The sequence below is a fragment of the Maylandia zebra genome, linkage group LG1 (genome assembly GCF_041146795.1).
Source record: "Maylandia zebra isolate NMK-2024a linkage group LG1, Mzebra_GT3a, whole genome shotgun sequence".
Lineage (NCBI taxonomy): Eukaryota > Metazoa > Chordata > Actinopteri > Cichliformes > Cichlidae > Maylandia > Maylandia zebra.
In genome coordinates, this window is record NC_135167.1 from 42,172,891 (window position 1) to 42,186,959 (window position 14,069).

At 41.1% G+C, this 14,069-nt stretch overlaps 1 protein-coding gene across 1 annotated transcript in view; it reads right to left on the bottom strand.

The window, feature by feature from the left end:
* LOC143414988 (serine/threonine-protein kinase BRSK2-like) overlaps positions 1-14,069 on the bottom strand; it is a gene marked incomplete at its 3' end in the record, with an annotated part of 96,356 nt that overhangs the window by 65,704 nt on the left and 16,583 nt on the right.

Here is a 14,069-nt window from a genome sequence, read left to right on the forward strand (position 1 = left end):
CTCAAAAAATAAATTTTAAATTAGTATAAGAATGAAGAAAATGCAATTAACCCAAGACAGCAGTCAAAGTGATGTTTATTTTCTTTTGCAAATCAGTAAATCGAAACATATTTTTAGTTGAATAGGAGAAAATAGTTTTTGTGCTATGTTCTAAGTTGAAACATTGTATAAGTTTTGTTGTTCAAATTTAGATGATGAGGAAATGATTAAGATGTAAACATAAGGGGGTGGGGCTAAATACGTATACACTTCTGCCTACTCCTTTTCAAACAACTGCATGGAATGATATTATGAAATGTTGGTGAATGTATATGTTTGAAATAAAAATGAACTGAACAGTTGAGGGTTTAAATCTGCTGGTCAGATTATCTCTGATCAAACTGTAGACAGTATAAAAAAGATGGATGTAGCATTAGGGCCTGAAAAATCGCTCAGCACCAAAGGTTTCCAAAAATCAAGGTGATGATGACTGAAACCTCACAAGTTTCCAAAATGGTTTTACAGGTTTTACACCTTGTTGATTTCTTTCCGCTCAGGAAATTAAACACGTACACATGTAAAGGGAATTTCAGGGGATGACTGGTGATGGAGCATTGTCCCTATGCTATTCCGAAATGAAATGATCTATTTTACGGTCAATAAAACAACATTCGGCTCCATTATTCAAAACCATACATCCAGCCTTTGATGAAAGGCTCATGTACTGCTTTCATTTAAAACAGAGCTATGAGATCATTTTATTCTGGGATGGAAAATCTCTTTTATTGCAGCCTGAAGCATTTTTTTCTCACCGAGCCCCAACATCACACCACAGGCAACCAGGGCATGATGAGTGTCTCTCTGCCAGTATGTGGCCCACTTTATATATCCCGGCTATATGAGGATTAAAGATTAAAACAGCAGTAAACAGGACAGTGGTATAATAAGGCTTTATGTTAGCGTCTGGGCTTTAAATCTGGAGCGTATGCAGGACACAACAACAGCAACAACTCCAGCTCCAGGAAAATTCCACAAGCAGGGAATATGCATTATCATTTATTTATTACAGATGTGTGACTGCTGGATGGCATCTTGGCCCAGAGGGCAACTAATGCTAATGATGAGGGCTGGAACAAACAATAGGACAGCAGTTTATGAAAATATCACAAACGAATCCGATGGAGAAGGCTTGGTGGAGGTTTGCTGAACATGCCACGCAGCTACACTCTGCAGCTTCTGCAGCTCCTGCTCTTGCTTTCAGCTCTGCTCCCCTTTGGCTTTAGAGAGGTCTGACACTGAGGCTCAACAGTAAGTGTCAGTCTGGTTTCCAGTTCTTACTTCACAGTGCAGCTGTGAGGTTACTGCCTCTATTTATCGAGGATGAGAGAACAGGTTATGCTCAGTAGAGCTTCTGGGAGTATCCTGTCTTCCTTCTCTCACCACAACCAATCACAGCAGATGGCCCCGCCCCTCCCTGAGCATGGTTCTGCCGGAGGTTTCTTCCTGTTAAAAGGGAGTTTTTCCTTTCCACTGTCACCAAAGTGCTTGCTCATAGGGGGTCATATGATTGTTGGGTTTTTCTCTGTATCTATGAAGCGCCTTTTGTTGTGATTTGGCGCTATATAAATAAAATTGAATTGAATGAGCTCTGTCTACTCACGGACAGGGCGTGTTTGGCCCTGCAGTGGGAAACAATGACTGCAATTAGAATGTCTTTCCTATCTGGGAACTTGACGTTAGAGAGCTTTATGGAAGTTTTCACATTTTCTGTCTACATTAAATTGGAAACAGAGCATTTGTAGCATTTTCTCAGCTCTACCTCTCCTCCAATCAACTCTATAGAGCTGGATAAGCCACTTGAGCGTCCACGTTAGCATCTGTACGTGAATCTGACCAACAACTACATGGAAAGATGGTCGGGCCTACAGCAAGTATTGACACATTTGCTCTGAGAGCATCAAGCTGTGAGGAGATGAAGAAACTCACCAGGGAGGCAAACTCATCTCACCACAAGCCCGCAGGCAGATAACTGCCTAATAGCTTGCTCCTACATCCTCTCGCTCCGTCAGCAATTTCCTGTTGGCTGAGCAGAGCTGACCTTCAGTAATGCACATATACGGCTGTAGATCCAGCGAGTGCACAGTTCTTTGTCCAAAGACAGTCAGACTTCCTGTTTTACACTGACGCGATGACTGTAAATGAGATTACCCAGACTGAGGCACACGACTGTGCTTTAGAGAATTGTGCTAATGAAGTAAACGACGCAGTGATCAGTGTTTTACTTACTCTAGATTAATGTGATTTTGAGTAACTGATTGCTCAAGATTAGATTAGACTTTTTCTCAGACTCAAGGGCCGCGAAAAAAGAATGAAGGCCGTCCTGACGCTGTGTGAAAGGTGAAGTACAGCAAGTACAGACCCCCTCACTGCACCACCATGCTGCTTGAGGTACGAGATATGAAAACATAATCATGATATGAACTGCTAGATAATGACTTCATGATATTAGTATCAAAGAGGAAGGACTTGTGTAAGGTCAGAGACCTTAAAATTGAATATGAGAGCTCCCTGGGGACAGCCAGCTAAACCCAAAGAGGAAAACTTAATGACCCTGTCATTTTTTACATGCATGCTGCTCACCACTGTACTCACTTTTTTCACTTTAGTGATGTAAATGTTAAACGAACTGGTACTTGCACTTACATGTAGCTCTTTCCTTGTGTGGATTTAACGTTTTCTAACCATCTTGCACATCAGAGTCAGCTCCCCAGTATTTTGTCAAGGGACACCAGCCCTGAACTCAGCCTTACTTCTTGAGTCCACTCAGGAGGTTTGGTCTGTGCATCTGTGTCTATGTTCACTACAAGACATAACAGCACAGGAGTGTGTGCTAGAACGACATGCCAACGACTTTATGTGTTTGCACTACTTGGTGTTAACTGTGCACAGAAAAGCTCAGTCGATTTGGCTTTCCCTGTCGGCTCCCTCTACGTGTTTGTCACATTATGTTAGCTGTAACACTTGTTCGTATTTGACTTACTGCAACAATGCGTTATTGGGAGGTCTGCATAGAGTGAAAGTGAGAGCAGAGAAACATAATAAACATAATATCAGATGGGCCAGTAACCCTACTGGCAGGCTGAAACATTAATGCTAAAGAAATTCATTGTCTTGTGTGAGTTGCTTTTTCAGCGTCTTTGTGTCATGCAGGCAGCTCCTCTATAAATGACGATGGTGTGTTTCCAGTGTGGCGACATGCTGACCAAGCCTCCAGTGACAGAGGTGGCAGATCAATGGTTTAATGAAACTTTTATCACTCCAGTCTGGCGGATGGATTAACAGCGCTTTGCTCATAATGGCTGCCCCTAAATCACTGCCGTTTGGGAGGCCTGAGACACAGGGGACAACAGCTCCCATACACAGTACACACATGCAGCAGGCACACACACACACACATGCTGGCTCTGCCACAAAACATAAAAAGCTAAGGTTTCTCCTTATCGCTGTGATTTATTTTTCTGTTTGCTATGAGTGCAGCTACAGCTTTTTTTTAAAAACACTGTTAGAGAGAAAGCACTTTTTTAACAACATTCCTCATCCACCAATTCTACTCCAAAGTGCTTTCTATCTAATACTCACACACATCCAACTACAGTTCAAGAATGTTGCCCAAGGATACTCTGACAAGCTGTAGCTGCGAGGCATGTTCAGCAAACCTCCACCAATCCTTCTCCTTCGTTTGTGATATTTTCATAAACTGCTGTCCTATTGTTTGTTCCAGCCCTCATCGTTAGCATTAGTTGCCCTGTGGGCCAAGATGCCATCCAGCAGTCACACATCTGTAATAAATAAATGATCATGCGTATTCCCTGCTTGTGGAATTTTCCTGGAGCTGGAGTTGTTGCTGTTATTGTGTCTTGAATAGCCAAGGATCAAACTACCAACCTTTTGATTAGCAGAGGACCCGCTCTCTGCAATGTTGCACTCACGCTGAGAGATACAGGGACAAGCTGTGCACTGGGTACCTGCATGGTGTACTGACACTGGTCAAAAGGGAGTGCTCCAAACGTGTCTTTCTCAACGGTTTAGCCACAAAATACGTTTGAGCCAATAGAAAAAGGCTTTGTCACTGAACCATCCTTGTTATTACTCTTTGTCTCTCTTCCACAGCATGTCTTTGTCCTGTCTTCCTTCTCTCACCCCAACCAATCACAGCAGATGGCCCCGCCCCTCCCTGAGCCTGGTTCTGCTGGAGGTTTCTTCCTGTTAAAAGGGAGTTTTTCCTTCCCACTGTCGCCAAAGTGCTTGCTCATAGGGGGTCATATGATTGTTGGGTTTTCTCTGTATCTATTATTGTAGGGTCTACTGTACAATTGAATAGAATGGAATAGAAGGCAGCTTTGTCACTAATGCTGACAGCATCACTCGGAGCTACCTAGCTAACAGAGGTAGATCGTTTTTCACTGCATTTACTGTGTCATTGTTTAGAATTCATGACCGTCACTACGGGACAGGAAAGCCGACATTTACTATTCAGGAAAGTATTTTCATTTGTATGAAAACGTGTTGCTACAAAGTGTTGATGCCGTAGTGTACGAGAAGTCATTACACTGTCACCCATCAAGTGTAAATACAGCTTACATCAGCCAGAGAGCCATTAATCTCCCAGCATCCGGGTGAAATGACAGCTGCAAACTCCTCTGTCTACAGTTTAGGATTATAAATCTGTTGCACTAAAAAAATATCTAACTGTAAACAAGACTACACATTTTCATCTACTCAGCCGTGTATGTCAGCCAGACTCAAATTCATATCCTCTTACTGTGACAGAGTGAACGGCAGACAGCGGGAAGCCTGAGCACAGCTCAAAGAGACACACAAACCCTAATAATGTGGTGTGTGTGTGCGTGTGTGTGTGTGTGTAGGCTACTGTCAGATATCCCACTGCAGCTGGACCCTGTCAGCAGCCACAATTACAAGCAGAAGTAAACTCAGATCTGTGTGTCTTTGCGGCACTGCACCTTTTCCCCAAGTCATGTTCCATTATTAAAACGGACTAAAGTCGGAGAGGACAATAATAAGCAGGCTGCTGTCCAGGGAAGATGTCACTCTTTGTCTTTGCTCAGAGTCGCTCTGAAATGACAAGAACAGAAGGAAGACCAGAACACGTCCAGCTACCTGCTACTTCCTCTATGTAATGCATGCAGTTTGTGTCCAGCAAGTCACTAATCGAAAGATTTCTGCAAAGGACTAAAAATAAATAACAGATTTCAAACAGAAATACTATCAGATGTTTAGTGGAGCCTTTTTTTCCCCAAAGCCCCCCCCCCACACACACACACACCGTGTACTAGAGCAGGGCGATATGACCAAAAATATTTATCTCGATATACGTTTGAAAATTTGCGATAACGATATAACTGACGATATAATTGACACTAGACAAAATACTTTACAACTCCACAACTTTATTAGTGCAAAAAACCCCATCAATGTATTTTCACTTAAACAAGCAGCTGTTTTTTTATGTCCATTAAAGTTATATAAAAATGTAACAGTGCAAATTCCTCGCTGACAGTTTAACCAAAAGGCATTTCCAGTGGAAACTGGCCGACATATCCTCAGCATAACCATGTATAATATCCACAAAACTTAAAAAGAGGTTAAACACACACAATACGGTAATATCATGTTGAAGCACAGTTTGTATCACTCCGCGAGGCTCCTGCCTACGATAGCCGTAATGTACCGACAATCCATCAAGCGGTGCGGGTTCGTAGCTTAGCAAAGTCGTACTAAAACATTTCACAGATTTTCAAGCGCCGTGTACATAAAATCATTTCGAGGTCAGTAAACACAATTCATACATAAGGCACACGGGATTATAAGGGGCTCTGTCGAGTTTCAGAAAAATCAAAGAATTGATTTTAAGTGCGCCTTATTTTCCAAAAAACACGGTAATAACGACGGCCCGCTAGCATGCGCTACCAAAAATAGTGCTTTGTTGTGTATCTGACGGCCAAAAGCCAAACCAGTTCCACACCACTGAAGTTGCAGCATTTTTACAAACCAGTTCTGGTTCATCCGTTTCATTCAACGAGCCGCTTTCGCCCTCCTCGTTCTCCGACATGCTTTTTCCGCCATGTGCGTATGTAAACAAAGGCACTGCGCATGCGCGTTTTACCCATATTCTATCACGATATTTAATTTTCTTATCGTTGCCCAACGTGAACAGTATGATATGGCCCAGCCCTACCGTGTACCCTCTCTAAAATGTCTTTGCAACACGCTACTGTGCACTAGAATTCATACATAAATATGCTCATCATTTACAGAAACATCTAATCTGACCAAGTTGCACACTGCGGTCGTTCTCTACCCACAAACATGAAATGTGATCAGGCAAAAGCAAATGTCCATCTCAGCCACTGTATCCTAAACAGCGGGGCAGTCTGGCACCTTTCACAAACCCGGACTCGCTCCATTCATTCTAATGTTATGAAAAGGCATCAGTTTCTTGATGTAATGACAAGCAAACCAGTGTATATTTATGAGTACAATATTCTTTTCTTTTTAAAGAAACTTAAAAAAAAAAACTTCCTATACCTTTAACAGTGGAAAAAGTACACGCTCTGAAATCCATACAACGCGTAGGTAAACGGTAACTCTACCAGTTTTTTCTTCTTTTTGGTACCAAGTCAACTTAAACATGAAGACCAGCATGTAAAACTTCATTTCAACTTAAACTGTGATTCTAATTCAGCTTAAGACCTTTGAACAATAATAAAATGCTTATTTTAAAAAATAAGCAGTCAGGTCCAGACCCCAATGAGGACGACGAGCATGCAGATGAGCTTCCATGAGACGGTTTCTGACAGTTTTTGCAGAAATTCTTTGGTTATGCAAACCGACTGTTGCTGCAGCTGGTGGCTGGTCTCCACCTGGTCGACCATCCTGGAGGTGAACATGCTGGATGTGGAGGTCCTGGGCTGGTGTGGTTACATGTGGTCTGCGAAACGCCTTTGAAGACGGCTTATGGCAGAGAAATGAACATTAATTTCACAGGCAACAGTTCTGGTAGATTTTCCTGCAGTCAGCATGCCAATTGCACACTCCCTCAAAAGCTGTGACATCTGTAGCATTGTGCTGTGTGATCAATCTGCATATTTCAGAGTGCCCTTTTATTGTGGGCAGTCTAAGGCACACCTGTGCAATAATCATGCTGTCCAATCAGCACCTTGACATGCCACACCTGTGAGGTGGGATGGATGATCTCGGCAAAGGAGAAGATCTCACTAACACAGATTTAGACAGATTTGTGAACAATATTTGAGAGTAATGGGTCCTTTGTGTTTGTAGAAAATGTTTCAGATCTTTAAGTTCAGCTCATGAAAAATGGGAGCAAAAACAAAAAGTGTTGCGTTTATATTTTTGTTCAGTGTACATCACGCCTGATTTCTTAACCCTAGCCGGAATAAAGCTGGTATGAAGGTGGAATCCTCCAAATCTAATCAACAGCATCAGCCTAAATGTAATTCATTCTGTAGTTCTGGTTCATTTTAACACTGGACTATACTGCTATGAATAATGCATATATTATGTTATTAGCCTCTTTCATCATTTTGTGTGTAACAAGCACCAGTGATGGATAAACCAATAGGATTACATTTTATCTCTTACTGTTCCCTTCATTTGGTTCAAACCAGTCTGATGTTTGAAGTCTCATAAACCAAAAGTAACTAGCTTGTTTTTCAAAGTCTTTGTTACAGCTCACATGTGTGTGAAATGAACAACAGCCTGGAATCTGGAGCTGTTCTCTTCATAGTTTCTTTTAGCTAAACTATTAGCTTACTACATTAGCTACCGTATTTTTCCGCACTTAAAATCCCTTAATTTTCTTTAAAATCGACAGTGCGCCTTATGTATGAATTCTGGTTGTGCTCACTGACCTCGAACCGATTTTATGCGGTACACGGCGCTCAAAAATATGTCAAAAAATGTTTTAGTGCGACTTTGGTAAGCTATGAAGCCGCACCGCTTGATGGATTGTTGGAGCATTACGGCTGCCGTAGTCAGGAGCCTCACAGACTCATCTGGGTCCAAAACTCCGTCTTCTTCAGGTCTCAAATTCAAACAAACACTGCAGCATCACTGAGAGTTAAGAATAGAGCTGGGCGATATAAGATTTTTTCATATTACGATATGTTTTTTTCATTTCTGGCGATAACGATATTTATCACGATATAAGTCAAATAACTATATTTGTAAGATTTAAATGTGCCGTTGCTCACAAGTAAAATGTGAAATAATCAGCAGCTTGTTTTAATTTAAATATTTATTTCCCATAATAAGTTCAACAGGGTAGATGTACTTAAGGAACATGAGACTTTGGTTTCAGATAAATAAAGGAAAATATTGCAAACTACACAAAACGCAGCCGCTAAAGCGTTTAAGTTTCAAAATAGAACAAACAAAACAGACTAAATTGTCAATTCCACTTAGAAACAAAATATTAATTCTAAAAATAAATCTTAGTTCATTTTACAGAAGAACAGACAAAATTGTCTAACTTTTGTCAATATCAAATAAACTGAGAACTAAAAGGAAATTCTTAATCTCTCCTTGTTGTATAGCTTCGCTTTTCAAACAGTTTTAACAGTTACTTTAGTCTGACAAAAGCCGAATGACGAATTAGCGCTTCCAGCCAGAGATTGAGCATGCACCGCTTTATTGTATTTCCAGACTTGCTTTCGGCACAATTTACAGTGCGCGCTGCTCTGTTTTTTGTCAGACTTGAAATAGCCGAAATACCTTCACACTACGGAACTTCTATGGCCCTTCCGTTCGACAATCTCTCGGCATTGGAACCATCATCTTTTTTCTCTTCGGTAACCTTCGCTCACGCTCTCGGTTGATTTTTCTCTAGTCGGCACACTCATTTCCTTCATTACCCGGGCGGCACGGCGGCTGGCTGCTTCCCAAACATATATACATATGTGCGGCTTGGCACTTGTGCTGCACGTAACAAGTCACGTGACGCTGCGGCTGTGATTGGTTCGGCTCTGCGCTACTTAATTTGGATTGGCTGTTCTTTTTTTTTTTTTTTTTTTTAAGAGGCCAAGAGAGATGAGGCCTATCACAATAGTTTAATTTTTCTATCGAGAAAAAGTTATTTCGCAATACATATCATTATCGTTCTAGCGCCCAGCTCTAGTTAAGAACTATCTAAATTATTTTATCTTTAATAAAATGATCAGCGTTGCTGCTTTACCAGGTGTAACAATTAAGTTTAACATCCAAAAAATGAAAACCCCAAATTCAGTATCTTTTGAGACACTGAATTTGGGGTTTTCATTGGTTGTCAGTTATGATCATCAAAATTAAAAGAAATAAACACTTGTAGATTATCAGTCTGTGTGGAATGAATGTATACATTATACAGCTTTCACTTTTTGAATGGAATTGGTGAAATAAATCAACTCTTTTATTATATTCTAATTTTATGAACAGCACATGTATATACAGGGTGGGCCATTTATATGGATACACGGTAATAACATGGGAATGGTTGGTGATATTAAAGTCCTGTTTGTGGCACATTAGTATATGTGAGGGGGCAAACTCCTCAAGATGGGTGGTGACCATGGTGGCCATTTAGAAGTCGGCCATCTTGGATACAACTTTTGTTTTTTCAATAGGACGAGGGCCATGTGACACATCACACTTATTGGTAATGTCACAAGAAAAACAATGATGTGCTTGGTTTCAACGGGATTCAAGGCTCACTAGAGCCCGTGAGAACACCGGACTCCCCGCAAATCGTTTTCAAACCCTCGCGGTCTGTCGCTACTCAGGTTAAACATGATGTATAAGTCACTTAGATAATTTAAAAATGTTATTGTTTGGCTTTTTTCAGTGTTTTATTTGTTCCTGAGTAAATCGGTTTGGCTGAGATTAAAGTTACAGTTGTCACACAGCTGAATAAACGTCAAGCAGAAAACTGATTAAACAGAAGTGTTAGATGGTCGAGAGTTTACTCCAGTGTCCTGTTATATTTTAGATAGCAAGGAGCAGACAGCTGAGTTTATTAAACTCCATTGAAACAATCTGCAAATTTCATTAAAAGTTTAATAAATTATCATCTTTATTTTTAGTTAGCACATACCTTAAATACTCCAAGCTGTAAGCTAATGATGGTTATATAAGAGGAGCGTTTTTCTACTTTTCACCTCATTCACCCATTCACACCCAATCAAACAAAGCTTTTTCTATGCTTAGGTGCTTTCTATCAAACTATCAAGCACCAAGGGATCGAAATTGCAAATATCTGGTGCCACAAATATTCTGATATATCTAAGAAGAGGAGGCTGACATAACAGGTAAAAACATGATCAGACAGGCAAAAATAACTCCAAGATATATTTGTTCACATATAATTCTATTTGAAAGGGTTTGGGGGTCGTCAGGTTACTTACCTTCCAAGTGGTCCTCTGTACTTAATATATCTAACATGGGATAAATCTATACGTTGTGACAGAATCTCTTCAGTCTGCTGGAGGCTGAGCTGAATTGTTCATAAGGCCTGACAGTGAAGACTAAGGTAGACTGATGACAAGGCCGTAAGCTCCTCATCCCTCAGACACAGTCACCATTATAGCTTCACATCCATCTACCTTCCCACCTGACTCTATCCTGACAAGGAGACGAGTCTAGAGAAATTCCTCCATTTTTAACTCGCTTCTTCGATCAAGCTACAATCTTTGCTATCTGTGTTTGCCTCCTCCATCTCCTCCATCCATCTGCGTACTGCATCTGAGTACTCCAGGGCCTAGATCACGATGGTCCATTGGCTATAATGTATGCTCTAACCCTAATCAAACCCAACCATGTCAGATGTCGGAAAAACATCTTCCAGTAGGCTTCAATGGTCCAACTCTTCACATTCTACATTTCTATTAGGGGTGCAACGATACTCGTATCGATATTGAACTGTTCGATACAGTGCTTTCGGTTCGGTACGCATATGTATCGAACAATACAACATTTTTAATTTATTTTATCAACTTTCCTTCTGACGATGCTGTCTGTGTTGAGCGCTCAGTGGATCTGCGCTCGACAGTGCAGCCTAGGCGGAGTAGTCCAACGCAGATTCACTGAGCGCAGGGCAAGCTAGCGAGACAGACGTTAAGCTCTCCTTGCAACATGGCAAATTGAACCTCCCCCACCCTCATTCAGATCTGGCGTTTGGAACTATTTTGGTTTTCATGTGACGTATGACCCTGAAGGTAAGCGCGTCATGGACAAAAGTAAAACAGTATGTTGGATGTGCCACACAATGCTCAATTACATTGGTGGGAACTAGTGCGTTAGCGCAGTTAGCTGTGGGAACACAACGAATATGACTGCACATTTACTCCGACATCATCCTAGTGCAAAGACAAGTGGAAGCAGACAAAAACAAGCACGCATGGTACAAACTTTACCCGAGTCATTTAGACAGCCGTTAGCACAGGATTCTCCTTATGGGGACCTGATATGTTTAATATGCTGCTGAGAATATAGCCCAGAAGAAGCGTATAGTATAGCTTTTATTTTGGAAAGAGCCATTTCTCTGTAATAAACTCTCTTTTCCAAAGAAGAGTGATTTCTCGATCAGATAGATTAATTTTTTTATTACTTTGTTGTTTCAGCAACATTCAATTTAAAAACTGTATTTTTGAGTTAAAATATATATTTATCATTTTAATAAATGACAAATTAAAAAGGCATGAACATTTTTTTTTTGTATTGAAAAAATATCGAACCGTGACACCAAAGTATCGAACCGAACCGTGAATTTTGTGTATCGTTGCACCCCTAATTTCTATCGACATCAATTCTAGTTTTACTCACTAATTGCAATAAATGCATAGTTTAAAATGAAACTCTGACCTTTTCGTCTGGACTTTGCAGCACTGATTGTTGCAGGAACTAAGCAATATGTTCAATTACACCCCGTCCTCCAAAAGCCATGTGAAGCACCTCTCTAGATCTTCACAAATCACTAAGAGTAGATGGTCCCAGACCCAGGAAGTTTCCTTTTGTCTTCTTGATTGCTCAGAACTCTGCTGAACACCACTTATAGTTTCTACAGTTGATACTGATGTGTAGATATTCAAGTACAGCATTACAAGCCAGTGTGTGTTTTCCATCCTGCAGTTCATCCTCTTCTGCTGGTAGGTGTGGAAGAGATCAGAGTAAACAAAAAGGGCTTGAATTAGGCTACTCGAAGCCACTAAGTGTTTTAGAGAGTCTCTCTTTGTGTAGCTAAAACCAAACAGCCACAACTTAATCACAGCTCTCTCTTTCAAAGGCCCGTATTGTGGGACAGATAGGGACTCTAGCCAATTAAGGGTTGACCTCGCATCAAGGAGCATGAATGGGTCACAAGGAGCGTTCTCTTCTGGCTGTGGGTAATTGTGGCCGGGCTGAATGCAGATGGCAGCTGGCAGAGAGAGATCAAATCTGAACACAGATGGGCAGCACCAATAAACAGCCACTAAACTGACTATTTTATGTAATAATGTTTCAGCCATTAGGCAGTTACTTTTACTTCACTACAGTTACCAAAACTAACCATCGACGATAACAGGACGTACAACAGCACTGGGCAGTGAAGTTGAAAGTCAGTATTAGACACAGTTTGATTATTTATTTTTTTATTTTTGAGTTTATTAAATGTTCAGTTCAGCCTGTAGATCTGCTGTCATGTCAGAACAGGCAGAACCTGAAGAACTGTGGAGGAAATAGCAGAAAATAGTAGGGAAATATGTAAATTATCGTTTCATTCACATCCATCAGGCTGGTAATCGAAAGAGGTGAAAGACTATTTTGCTTCTAAGGGATGCACTTAGGCAAATAAACACCTTATTTTAACAGAAAGAACTCAACAATGTCTGCTGATTTAATTTCATGTCATATTTTGATACACTGAACTTTGGTGAACAATGAGGAACAAATGTAATTTGATGAATTGGATCCAGATTAGCAGTAATAGATGGGTGGATGTTACTCTGATAAAAAACTGAACAAACAAACAAAGGCAGTCGCTACTTTACATTTCTCAAATCCAATTCAATTTGAGGCTTTAGCCAAACATTTACAAATGCATGTGTATGGATAAGAAACACTTTCATGTTATTTTAAATAGACAAAAAGCTCGTCATCTGAAGCATGAATGCCTTTCATGTAACACTGCATGTCTGCTGCAGGTCCTGCAGTCATGCGACTGTGTCCATGTGTGCATGTGTGTGTATGCGTGTAATACTTTTTCTGCTACATTTCCTGCTTCGACTTCTGCATCAGAGAAAAACCATGTTCCTCCAGCACACAGCGTGTAAGACATGAAGCTCGATGCCACTGTCCCACCCTGGGATCTAATTGGCTGTGCTAAAATGCCAGTCAAAATCAAACGAGCAACTGGGACCAATTACAAATGATTACATCATTGCCTAGTTTGCCATTCAGACTTGTACAATAGCCAAGGTATCATCACAGCTCATCACAAAGTCTTCTCCTCCATTTCACCCTTTTAATGATCAACTTGCTCATATCTGTTCTTGTTTATTCTTTGGTTGCTCATTCCTTTTTCAGGATTTCTGTTTTCAGCCCCCCCTTTCCCCTCCCTCTCTGTTCATCTGTCCCCTCCCCCCACTGGCTTGCATTCATCCTCCATGCATGCTTCTCCCCCTCTCACTCTCTCTTTCACTCCATCCTCTTCTCTGCCCCGCCCACCTCCCTCTCTAATTCCAGATTTGCTTGAAGCACCGTCTTTGTTTCCATGCCGATTGTATGGTGTGTGTGTGTGTGTGTGTGTGTGTGTGTGTGTGTGTGTGTGTGTCCGATGAGATCTGCTGGTAGGCTTCCAGAACTAAAGAACGCTGCAGGACTCTGAGATGCTGGGTTGTATTTTTAGCGGGTGCTCGGGCTCTTCTCAGCTCTCCCAGCTCCTTGTTAGGTGAGGCCTGCTCGAGCTGAGCTGATATACTTCTGCTAACCTCCCCCAAAGCCCCCTGAGTCCTCCACTGCCGGCACAGCCACTTAATCTCACT